Consider the following 11,000-nt stretch of genomic DNA (forward strand, 5'->3'; position numbering starts at 1 on the left):
TTTAGAAAAGAAATAGTTCCTGTATTTATAGAACTTACACTCTACCAGAAAGATATGTTCTCTACACAGATTATCACAATACACAATAATGCATAAATACACCAAATTGTTGCAAAACAAAGTACTTTGTGATATCTGATTGGTGTATTTAGTACTGCTACGAATTAGGGGATCAGGAAAGTCTCCCTGGAGAAAGTCCTATTTTAGGTATGGCTTAAAGGATGGTACTTCAACAAATGAAGAAGGTTTGGGAGGAAATTCTGGCCACAAGAAGTTTGCAATGATATGAGAATAGGAACTTACAAAGTATGTTTTGGACACAATAGCAGTTCAATTTGGCTATAGTTTAAAGCATGTGGCAGTTTTTATATTTATATTTAAATTTTATATTTAAAGCATAAGTCAACTGAACAAAAAGTTTAGTGATATTAGACTCTGAAAAGCTTTGCATGCCAGGTAGAAGAGCTTGAACTTATAGTCAGTAGGCAATAGGAAGTCACCAAACATCACTGAGTAGAGAAACGTCATGATGAAATGTATATGGGAATGGAAGTTTAACCTAAAATTAATGTCCTAAGATAGATTGAAATGAAAAGATAATGGAAACAAGAAGACCTGTTAGTGATTATTGCAGTCTCTTGGTGCATGTTAAGGAAGTCTTGTTCCAGGGTGGTGGCAATGGTAATAGAAAGGCAAGAATTTTAAAGAAATTGGGAGAGTAGATTCCCTAAGACTTAGTTACTTATTGATGTGAGCAATGAGGAAGGAGTTCAAGTAATAGTAAACCCCATGGTTTCTAATGTGAAAGATTACCTGACTGAAAATAGTGAAGTTTTTAAAAGGATCATTTTTACAAGGAAAGATAATGTTCTTTTTCTCAATCTGAATACATAGTATCATCTAAGATTGCATTACTCTTTTTGGAAAAGGCCTAAGGAAACCAGATAATTTTCCTTTATTTCTTCTGGTAGCATTCATTATATCTGACTCAAAAAGTCATTCTATCACTTTCTTGTTTGTAGTTTGCTTGTTTTTCATTCATCGACTGGAACATTTTACACAAGACTCAACCAATTCGGAGTTTTATTCTTCCTGCCATTAGTTATGAAGTTCTATCACTATTTTTGGTTACTTGTTCCACTTTCTATCTTTTGTACATATCCTTTTTTACATCTGTTCTTATTAAAGAACTCTTTCTGTAGTCCAATTAATCTCTTTGAATGTTTTTTTTCTCTTTTTTTTTGTTTGCTGGAATCATTCATGTTTGTATAGTTGGAACGTTTCTTAGAAACTTCCTTCTCTTTTGAGTGGTACCTATCAGATTATATATAATTATTTCCCTAATTAAAAAATCTTTTTATTTTCTACTTTACACATTTGCAAATGATCTTCCTTCATATTCATGTTTCTCTAAAGTTCCTACATTTTCACTCTACCTGCCAGTTTTTCTTCATTGGTGATAACTGAAATTATCAACAAGCCAAGAATTTATCAGATACTTCACTGTTAGCAGGAGACACTCATCAATTTCTGAGATAGTTAAAATGATGCACTTTTTCCTTTGTGCCAGCTTTATAATTTGTACTTGGCCACAGCATGTCATGAAAATGTCCACACAGACTATGATTTGCATTATTGAATTATTGAATATTTTTATCCAATCCATCAATTAATGAAGAATTACCTTTTGAGACCTGGTTGTCAGACACTAGGCCCCTATCCTAGGTGTTGGGCTTACAAGACAAAGGATGAAACAATCCTTAATGTGCAAGAAATTTACATTCTATGAGAGAAAACAATGAGAGAGAGAGAGATTCAGAGAGACACAAAGAGACAGAGACAGATAGACACAGAGAGACAGACACAGAGACAAACACAGATGCAGAGAAAGAGAGAGAGAGGATGTATACACACACACATGGATACATACTCCATGCCTCCTGGATTCTCATCATCCACCAAGATCGTATTAACTCTGAAACTCACACATACTCAGTACTCCCTGACCCTGAGGCCCCTCCCTCCCTCTGATTGGAGAGGGTGAAATGTAGACAATGGAAAGTTTCTTCCAAATCCTCCATTTAAGGAAGGCACTCAGGGCTGCTATCTCTTTCTAATTAGGACAATTTTTTTCTGATCTTTCCTTATATATTGGGTAACCTTTTCCCTTTTCAGCTTTCTTTTATTTGTTGTTTTCTCACATTCGATTGTGAACTCCTTGAGATCAGGTGCTGATTTTGGCCTCAGTTTGAATCCTTGGTGCTTAACACAGCTCCTGGCACATAATAAACATTTAATAAATGTTTATTTACTGATCTACTGAATATGTGAATGCATACACATATTTGTATGTATTTATATATATATTATATATATATATATGTAGGCATATATTTATATCTGTGCATGTGTTTATATGTTTGTGTACATACATGTGTAATAGACTGAATAAATAGAAATAGATAAGTATAACTAAACATATATACATATATATTTTATATACCTACATGTGTATGCATACATATATGCCACAAATATATATATATACACATTTATGTATATGCAAAATAAACATAAAAAGAAGAAGGGTAAATAAAAAAGTATTATAATACAAGGAAGATTGGAGGGAAGAACAGCAACAGCTAAGGGACATTCAGAAATAATTCATGCATAAAGTAGCACTTCACGCATATATTGATGGAAGAGAGGAATTCAATGACAGAGAGATCAGGAGAAAGTGTATCCCAAGTATGGGGGCTAGCCAAAGAAGATGCAAGGATATTGGAGATGGAGTGTTGTATGTAAGAAACAGATAAAAGACCACTTTGGCTAGTTTTCAGGGTTTTGGAAGGGGAATAATACCTGGTTGGTTGGTTGGTTGCTGTCCTTTCTGTAAGAGGACCAAAATGACATCACTTTGTCAGAGTGAAGTTTCAATGTGTCCAACTTTGACTGATCAGACCAATACAAGCTCTGAATGCTCTACCACAGGTCAGGCACAAATAGCTCATGTGAATATTTGAGGTGAATTCTCTAAATTTGCACATCCTACATTTCCTTTGAGCTATTTCAATTTGCTTTGTTCATAGAACACAGCACCTTTTCTTATGTGGGCACACCATGATGAGTGGCCCCATGCCAGTGTCTCCCATGTCACACAATCAATTCCAAAGTTCTTAAGGGTGGCGGCTAGGTGGCTCAGTGAATAGAGCATCAGCCCTGGAATCAGGAGGATTTGAGTTCAAATATGACCACAGACACTTAACACACAATAAAACTAGCCATGTGACCTTGGGCAAGTCATTTAATCCCAATTACTCTCCAAAAAGAAAAAAAAGTTCTTAAGACATACCTTAAGAGTGTCTTTGTATCACTTCTGACCACCATGTAAACACTTGCCCTGTGTGAGTTTTCCATAAAATAATCTTTTTTGGGAAGTGTACATTTTGCATTCAAGCAATGAGGTCAATACCTAATGAGGCTAGAAGGAGAGGTTTGTAAAGTTTTAAAAGCTAAACTGAGGAGTTTATATTTTATCCAAGAGTTAATATAGAGGCACAAGAATTTATTGAGTAGTAAGGTCACATAGTCAGGTCTACATTTATGGAAAACTCACTGGCAGCAGTATGGAAGACAGAAGATGTACTGGAATGGGAATAGACTTGAGAAGAGACCAGTTCAAAGGTTGATGCATAATATATTTGAGAGGTGATGAGGGACTGAAATAAAGTAGTAGTATGAATAAAGAGAAGGGGTCAGATGTAAATGATATGGTTCAGCTCTAGCCATCCACAGTTTGGTCCAGCTGACATTAATTGGTATCAGAAGTGGGATTGGACATGGGAATGGTTCACTGGACTCTCCAGAATTAATGGGAATGAATTGGGCCACTAGAGATTTATTTCTCCAGAGTATGACACCCCACCCCAATCTGGTGAATCCTCTGCCCTTCTCTATGCTCCAATCTTGAGCTCCCAAATTTGTTGAGCTTGCCATTCTTTGTGAGGAAAACTCCAGGGCCTTTCCAGTTGACACACTTTATCTTGGATCACTCTGGTAAGGATACCCTTTCTTAAACTGCATACCTCTGTTAATTAGGATTTCTGTCTGCCATTGTTGGTTTTGTGGGTTTGTGGGGTTTATTTTGCATGCCTCTGTAAAATTTTAACTGTGTGCTTCTTGTCTCTCTACATGCTTCTTGTCCCTTTGACAATCTCTGTTGTTTTTTTTAAACTGCATGTAAAGTCAAAACTGCTCATATCTATAATGGTGTGCCTCTGTATGAAATGTGACTGCACACTTTTGTTTGTTTGTATCCTGTTTTGTTGTTTTGTCGTGTTTGTGTCTTGGAAAGTATAAAACTTATGTGTCATGTAAAATATCTTTGCAGATTCTGTTACTTTGAAAGATTTAAAATGCAACCAACCAGAAAAACTTCTAAGAGATTTAGTCAAAAAGTTTAGAGCAATGGGAAAGATTAACAAACTTTCATAATTGAAGTAATTATCCAAGTAAGCAGGACTAACTCCCACTTTAGGCTTTCTGGAGGAGATTAGGTAATAAGAAAGAAAAAAAAAGCCAGATAATCAAAGTTTGTAGAACTGCTAAAAAAATCTTCTTAGCATATTTTGGAGGATTGAAGATTAATAAGTTTAAGACTGCAGAGGAGAACTCCTGGGATTTGGGGTAATTCCAGAAACTCACTCCCTTCTGAAATATGTTAGTAAGTTTTGGCATACAACTTTGTGGAATTTGTTTTTAGGAAAAAATGAGTTATATCTTATAAAAGTTTTAAAAGTAAGTTGCAAAATTAATAGCTTCATTGTTCTAGGCAGTGAAGGAAAGCAGCTTTTTTGGAAGTAATGAAGAGTGAAGGAAATAATATAGGTAAAAGGCTTGTACCTTAAAGCTATCTCTTGTTAAATCTTCCTTGAGTCACCCAGAGACCCTCTCCCTCTTATTCTGCTAACCCCTCTCATCTCAGGTCAGGTTCTGAAACAAAGGAGTTGGAAAAAAAAGCTGGAAAAATGTAGGGAAACTTGAATTATGTTCAGGTTGCAGAAATTTGTTAACTGTGCAATCTTAAGCGAGTTATATTTTCTCTGTTTGCTCCAGTTTCTTGATCTGTAAAGAGAAATATAATAATGGTACCCACCTCCCAGGGTCATTGTGAAGATCAAAGTAATAATGATTATAGAGTGACTGGGGTCTGCTAAGCACAATATCATTAGTATTATTATCATTACTTCTATAATGGATTGTAGTTGTTCCATGCCTGATAACTCTAAAGTGGCTTTAAAATACCAAAAGTAATAAAATTAATGATTTTTATATTGATAATCTGCGAATGCAACTGATGTCATCCAAAGTTTTATTTCACATTTTAAATACATGATATTGTTTATATTATAATTGTATTTCTAAATTATCTCATATGGTGACATTTCGACATTGTTACAACAGAAATACTATTTAACAAAACAACTTTTTAATTTGGATGCTGTTACCCATGAATTGAGATTTTAAGAGGATATGACTAAAAACAGATCTTTGAAAACTGTTAAATATTTAATGATGTATATTTTTGTTATAAAACAGATAATAAGATATAATATAAAATTTTTACTTGAAATTCTTGGCTATTATGAAACTGTAGATAATGGTTTAAAGATGTAGCTTCAATATATCAATGATGAGTCAACTATCGGGTGTTTGCTGTATGCCTGAAGCCTCATAATATGGGTAGTTTTCGTTTACAGGTAAAGAATAAATGAAAAGTTAAGTGTTAGGAAAACAATAGGAAAGATATTCAAGCCTTCAATTGTGGCTAGTGAAATTTTGCTCTTTTTTTTAAATGCTTTATTAACTTCTGATTTACATCATTCATTTCTGCCAGATTTTGAGTTACAAATTTTCTCCCGGTTTTTCCTCCTACCCACCACCCCAAAATAGCAGTCCCACAGGATATCCCCTCCTCCGATCTGCTCTCTCCCATATTTTCTCCCATACCCCTTTTGAATTTTCCAGTTGATTTCTAGGCCCCAGTGCCTGTATATATTATTTCCCAATTACATGTAAAATAGTATATATATATATATATATATATATATATATATATATATATATATATGTATTTGATTTTAAAACTTTGAATCTTAGGTTGTATATGTGTGGCTAACACAAAACAATAACATAGTAGATATATTGTAAAAGACTGACTATATTTCCCTCCCTCCTATCCCACCTCCTATTTGTTCTATTCTCTACTTTGATCCCATCCCTTTTCAAAAGTGGGTGCTTCCAACTTCCCTCCCCCCCTGCCTGTCCTCCCTTCCATCATCCCCCCTCTCCTCCCCTTCCCCCCCATTCTCCTGGGGGATGAGATACCCTATTTAGTGTGTATTTCATTCCCTCCTCAAGCCAAATTCAATGGGAATAAGCTTGACCCATTCCCTTTTGCCTTCCTATTCTTCCCCTCCATTGTAACCATTTTCCCTTGCCTCCTCTATATGAGATAGTTTACCCCATTCTGTCTCTCCCCATCTCCTCTTATTATATTCCTCTCTCACCTCTTAATTTCACCTTTTAATTATCATCCCTTCCTGTTAAATTGGTCCTGTGCCCTCTATCTATGTATACCTGTAAACATATATATACACACATTCACATATGTATTCATATGCCCATATACCCTCATATATAGACATAAAAAAATATCTAATGCTTCACCAATTTGCATGTCATTCTTGCGCAGGGACCATGCTAATCTTCTCTCTGTCGTTCCAACTTTAGTATATGTGCTGCCGAAGCAAGCATGAAATTCTGCTCTTTAAAGTAAAAATTCTTGGGACTGTAATTTACTATTGAGTTTTGATTATTGAGATAGTTATCTGATTTTTCATGAAGTCAACTGCAGAAAATAATATGTCCTACAGTCTGTGAACTGCTAAAGGTGGATGTCTATGCTTGAGAAAAGTTTTTGTGATGACCTTGGTACAGTCTAGGTAGGATTCTCCTGACTCTATTTCTCCATTGTGTTATTTCCTTTCTGAAAAGGAAATTTCCCCACCAGGTTAATCCTGAGTCTTGCTTTTAACACCTTGTGACTACAGGATTGGTTGTCAGATATGACTTATGCCTGGAATCAAACAGAGTTAAAGGAGTTTTTCCTCCCATTATGATAGATGACATTGCTATATCTATGTGCATTTTTCCTTTCATAGCAAATTTCTATAATCAATAAGTTTTGTAAATACAATACTAAACCTCTTAAATAATAGATTGATATTAGAATGTCTCTAAGTTCCTATAATAGGAAGAAAGTAAAAAAAATCTTAAAAATTTAACCTATATTTGTGGTCAAATTATAATTATAGGGATGATGCCCTCCTAAGGGGAAATTGATTAGACAAAGTAATGAGAAAAAGATGTAATGTAAAAGTTTTCTAAATAAATGGAATAGGAAATTTTGATAAAAATGACAGATGACTGTTTTTTTTAAGAACTATGAACAGTTGCATTTGATTGGCTTCCAAATTTATCCATCATGGAAATTCAGGCTCAGTAATAAGTTCTCAAAAGTAGATTAAGGATTTTACACATTGTGTTGATGATGGTGAAGAAAGTGATATTATTTTCCCCTTTTAATGAATCTGTCTAATAATCTTTTTTTTTTGCTTTTTTTTGGAGTGGGGGAGGTAGGGCAATTGGGGTTAAGTGACTTGCCCAAGGTCACATGGATAGTTGTTTTGTGTGTGTTGTATCTGACTGTCTGATAATCTTAAAAGGCAGAGGAGTTCATTCTGCAGTTGACTCTCACATATTTTTAAAAGATTCCTATATCAGGTATAGTATTTAGGTAAGGATAGAAAAAACTAATGGTATATGAACTGAAATCCTCTGAAATTTCAAGATGGAAGACACAAATTTTGGAGATTGTACTAAGTTATACTAAGTCAGAATTATCTAGGAACCTCTAGTTTTGATACTAGAACAGTGCAGTCCCTTCCAGAGCTGTTCTGAAAATAAAACCTATTGTCTAAGAAAAGATATCTAGTGACCTGCAAGGGTTATGGCATTTAAAGGTCTTCCATGCCCCCTGAACTCGCTGATGTAGAAGGAAGGGGTGGGGCAAGAGGAAGCGGAAGCCAAGCTATAGAGTGTGCAGTGACTGGAAGCATGGCAGCAGCAGTGGTGGAGGCGCAAACTTCTTTTTTTGGATCCAGCCAGAATTTCTGTTAAGGACTCCTGCTGAGGACTGCAAGGGACAGGTACTGCAGGGGCCTAGAGCTGCTGGAGGCATGCTTCATGGATGCTGAGCAGTTGCTGTGAGTGGGGAGGGGAGGATCTTTGCCTGAGGTAGCCTGTTCTGTTTTGAAGGTTTGAGAATGTGGGTGTTCACTACATTAACTCCATGTGCGAACTTCATGACCACTGTGATGCCTTTGCCTTTCTGGTTTGGGGACTCAGTTTTCTGGTATTTGAATAAATGTTCTAACTTTATTTCCCATGTAGAGAGCCTGGTATATTTTGTGATTAATAACCATTTCAGCATATTTATAGTTATCATAGGCATTGTGAATATTGCATTGTTGATACATGACCAGATAACTACATGAGACATCTGGAACTTAAAATGTACTGGTTAAATGGACATTGAAAATGGCTGTAGCAGCAATCACCCTAGCATACCCAGGATGGCTGCTAGCATAGGTTCTTTGATCTGCTTTTCTAAAAGAAAGCAACTAAAAAAGGATTAAAAATCTTACTTTAATAAATCAAACATAGATCATTTACCTAGTTCAGGGTAAAAAGTCAGCACCTTGAACTTCAGAGAATATAAACAGAAGTTACAAGCAAACAAAAATAAAGATGAAAAAATAACACAATTGAGCAGACAGGGCTTCTAGCTGTCTGACCATTGCATCCATACCTAGTCAGTTACCAGAGAAGGAAGCACCAACATCTGGGTTTTCAAAGCCAAGGGGGCCCAACCGCTGCCAGGAGTCTCATCTGGCCCAATCACACAACTTTTCCCAAAGTGAGCCCCAAAGCAAAACCTTGCCTCAAAGGTATATATAAGCCTTCTCCAGCATCAGAGAACATCACTACCCTTGTGACTCACTTGACTACAAAGTAACAAAAGCTGTGCCTTACAGAAAAACAAGTCTCCCACCACAGGCTCAATGTGAGCACCTGCAGCCTAATAGAGGGAAGAGTATATTTTCAAATCAGGAAAGGTCCTCAAATTCACAAGATCTTCAAATTCCTATTATCATTAAAATGGGTTCTGAGGACACAAGGGGACTTGATGTTAAATTAATATTGGTGAAACTATTGTATTGCTTTTGTCCTTTGTTTCAAGATGTTTATGTTTAAGTTTTCTTGGTGATCTTGTTGACATATAAATCTCCCTTCTCTGAGCTAGTTCATTGCGAGACCTCTAGGTAGTCTGATCTGTGCCTGGATTAATGTAATTATGCAATTATGGGAATTATGAGAAAACTTTATTGCACTGTTTGAACTAGCCCTGCATGACCGGGAAACTGGATCATCTCTATGTGCTGTTTAGAGATGCTGAGCATAAATTCAGTTCCAAAGTTTGATGCAAGGAGTTTTCTCACAATTGTCAATCAATTGTTTCTAAGGGCCCCTCGTAGGTCCTTCTGACTGCTCCCATAGCTATCAAACTTGTGGGTGTGTACTTCTGGGTCATCTGAAGAAAGCCTCTGCTCCGGAGTGAATAGCAGGACCCTCCAGGGACTTCAAGGTTTGTGTAGTACAGACTCAGAAGCAGCAGACACCCAGACAAGACAGCTGTACCAAGATTCTGGATGAGGGCTGAGGATACTATCCTAGTTTGCTTTTCTTTTTCTCTTCCCTTTTGTTATGTGCCCAACCACCAAAGCCCTGATTCAAGTGTGTGTTGGCATTTTCTTTTATTTCCTATATTTCTAAATTATTTATTTAGTATTGGGATTAATTTTTCTTTAGATGCTAGGTAGAATTCACCTGTGAATTCATCTGGTCCTGGGAACTTCTTTTAATCAATTAATTTATTTTTAGTTTTCAACATTCATCAGTTCATAACTTCACCAACAATGCATTAGTGTTCTAATTTTCTCACATCTTCGCCAACATTTATCATTTTCCTATTTTGTTATGTTAGCCAATCTGATAACTGTGATGTGGTACCTCACATTTAAAGTGAATTAATGATTTTACAGATAAATTGAATTGATGATGGTAAAGAAAGTGAAATTATTTTCCCATTTTTAAGGTATATGTCTGATAATCTTAAAGGAAAGAGGAGTTCATTTTTCAATTGTACTCTCAAATTTTTTAAAGATTCTTGTATCAGATACAGGATTTAGATAAGGAAAGAAAAAGTTAATGGCCTATAAGCTGAAAGAGTTGCCAGTGTTGTTTTGATTTGCATTTCTCTAATAAATAGTGATTTAGGGAATTTTTTCATATGTCTATAGAGAAGTTTAATTTCTTCATCTGAAAACTGCCTATTCATATCCTTTGACCATTTCTCAATTGGGGAATGACTTCTATTCTTATAAATTTGACTCAGTTCTCTATATATCTTAGAAATGAGGTCTTTATCAGACACCATGGCTGTAAAAATTGTTTCCCAGCTTTCTACTTCCCTTCTAATCTTGTTTGCCTTGACTTTGTTTGTGTAAAACCTTTTCAATTTAACATACTCAAAATCATCCATTTTGTATTTCACAATGTTCTCTATCTCTTGTTTAGTAATAAATTCTCCCTTTCTCCATAAATGTGACAGGCAAACTATTCCTTACTCTCCTAGTTTGCTTATAGTGTCAGTTTTTATATCTAAAGAGTATAGCCATTTTGATTTCATCTTGGTATACAGTGTGAAATGTTGGTCTATGCCTAGTTCCTGCCATACTGTTTCTTAGTTTTCCCAGCAATTTGTTAAATAGTGAGTTCTTATCCCAGAAGCTGAAGTTTTTGTCAGACAGTAGATT

General features: G+C 35.6%; 1 non-coding gene across 1 annotated transcript; it reads right to left on the bottom strand.

Moving 5' to 3' along the window:
- Positions 1 to 6,709: 6,709 nt before the first annotated feature.
- Positions 6,710 to 6,816, bottom strand: LOC138147532 (U6 spliceosomal RNA). Its single transcript, XR_011164838.1, has one exon. It is a non-coding gene; the product is annotated as a U6 spliceosomal RNA (small nuclear RNA).
- Positions 6,817 to 11,000: the final 4,184 nt, after the last annotated feature.

Source organism: Petaurus breviceps, unplaced genomic scaffold, assembly GCF_028583685.1.
Source record: "Petaurus breviceps papuanus isolate PSGF00001 unplaced genomic scaffold, PetGlider_PUasm1.0 90792, whole genome shotgun sequence".
NCBI classification, from domain to species: domain Eukaryota; kingdom Metazoa; phylum Chordata; class Mammalia; order Diprotodontia; family Petauridae; genus Petaurus; species Petaurus breviceps.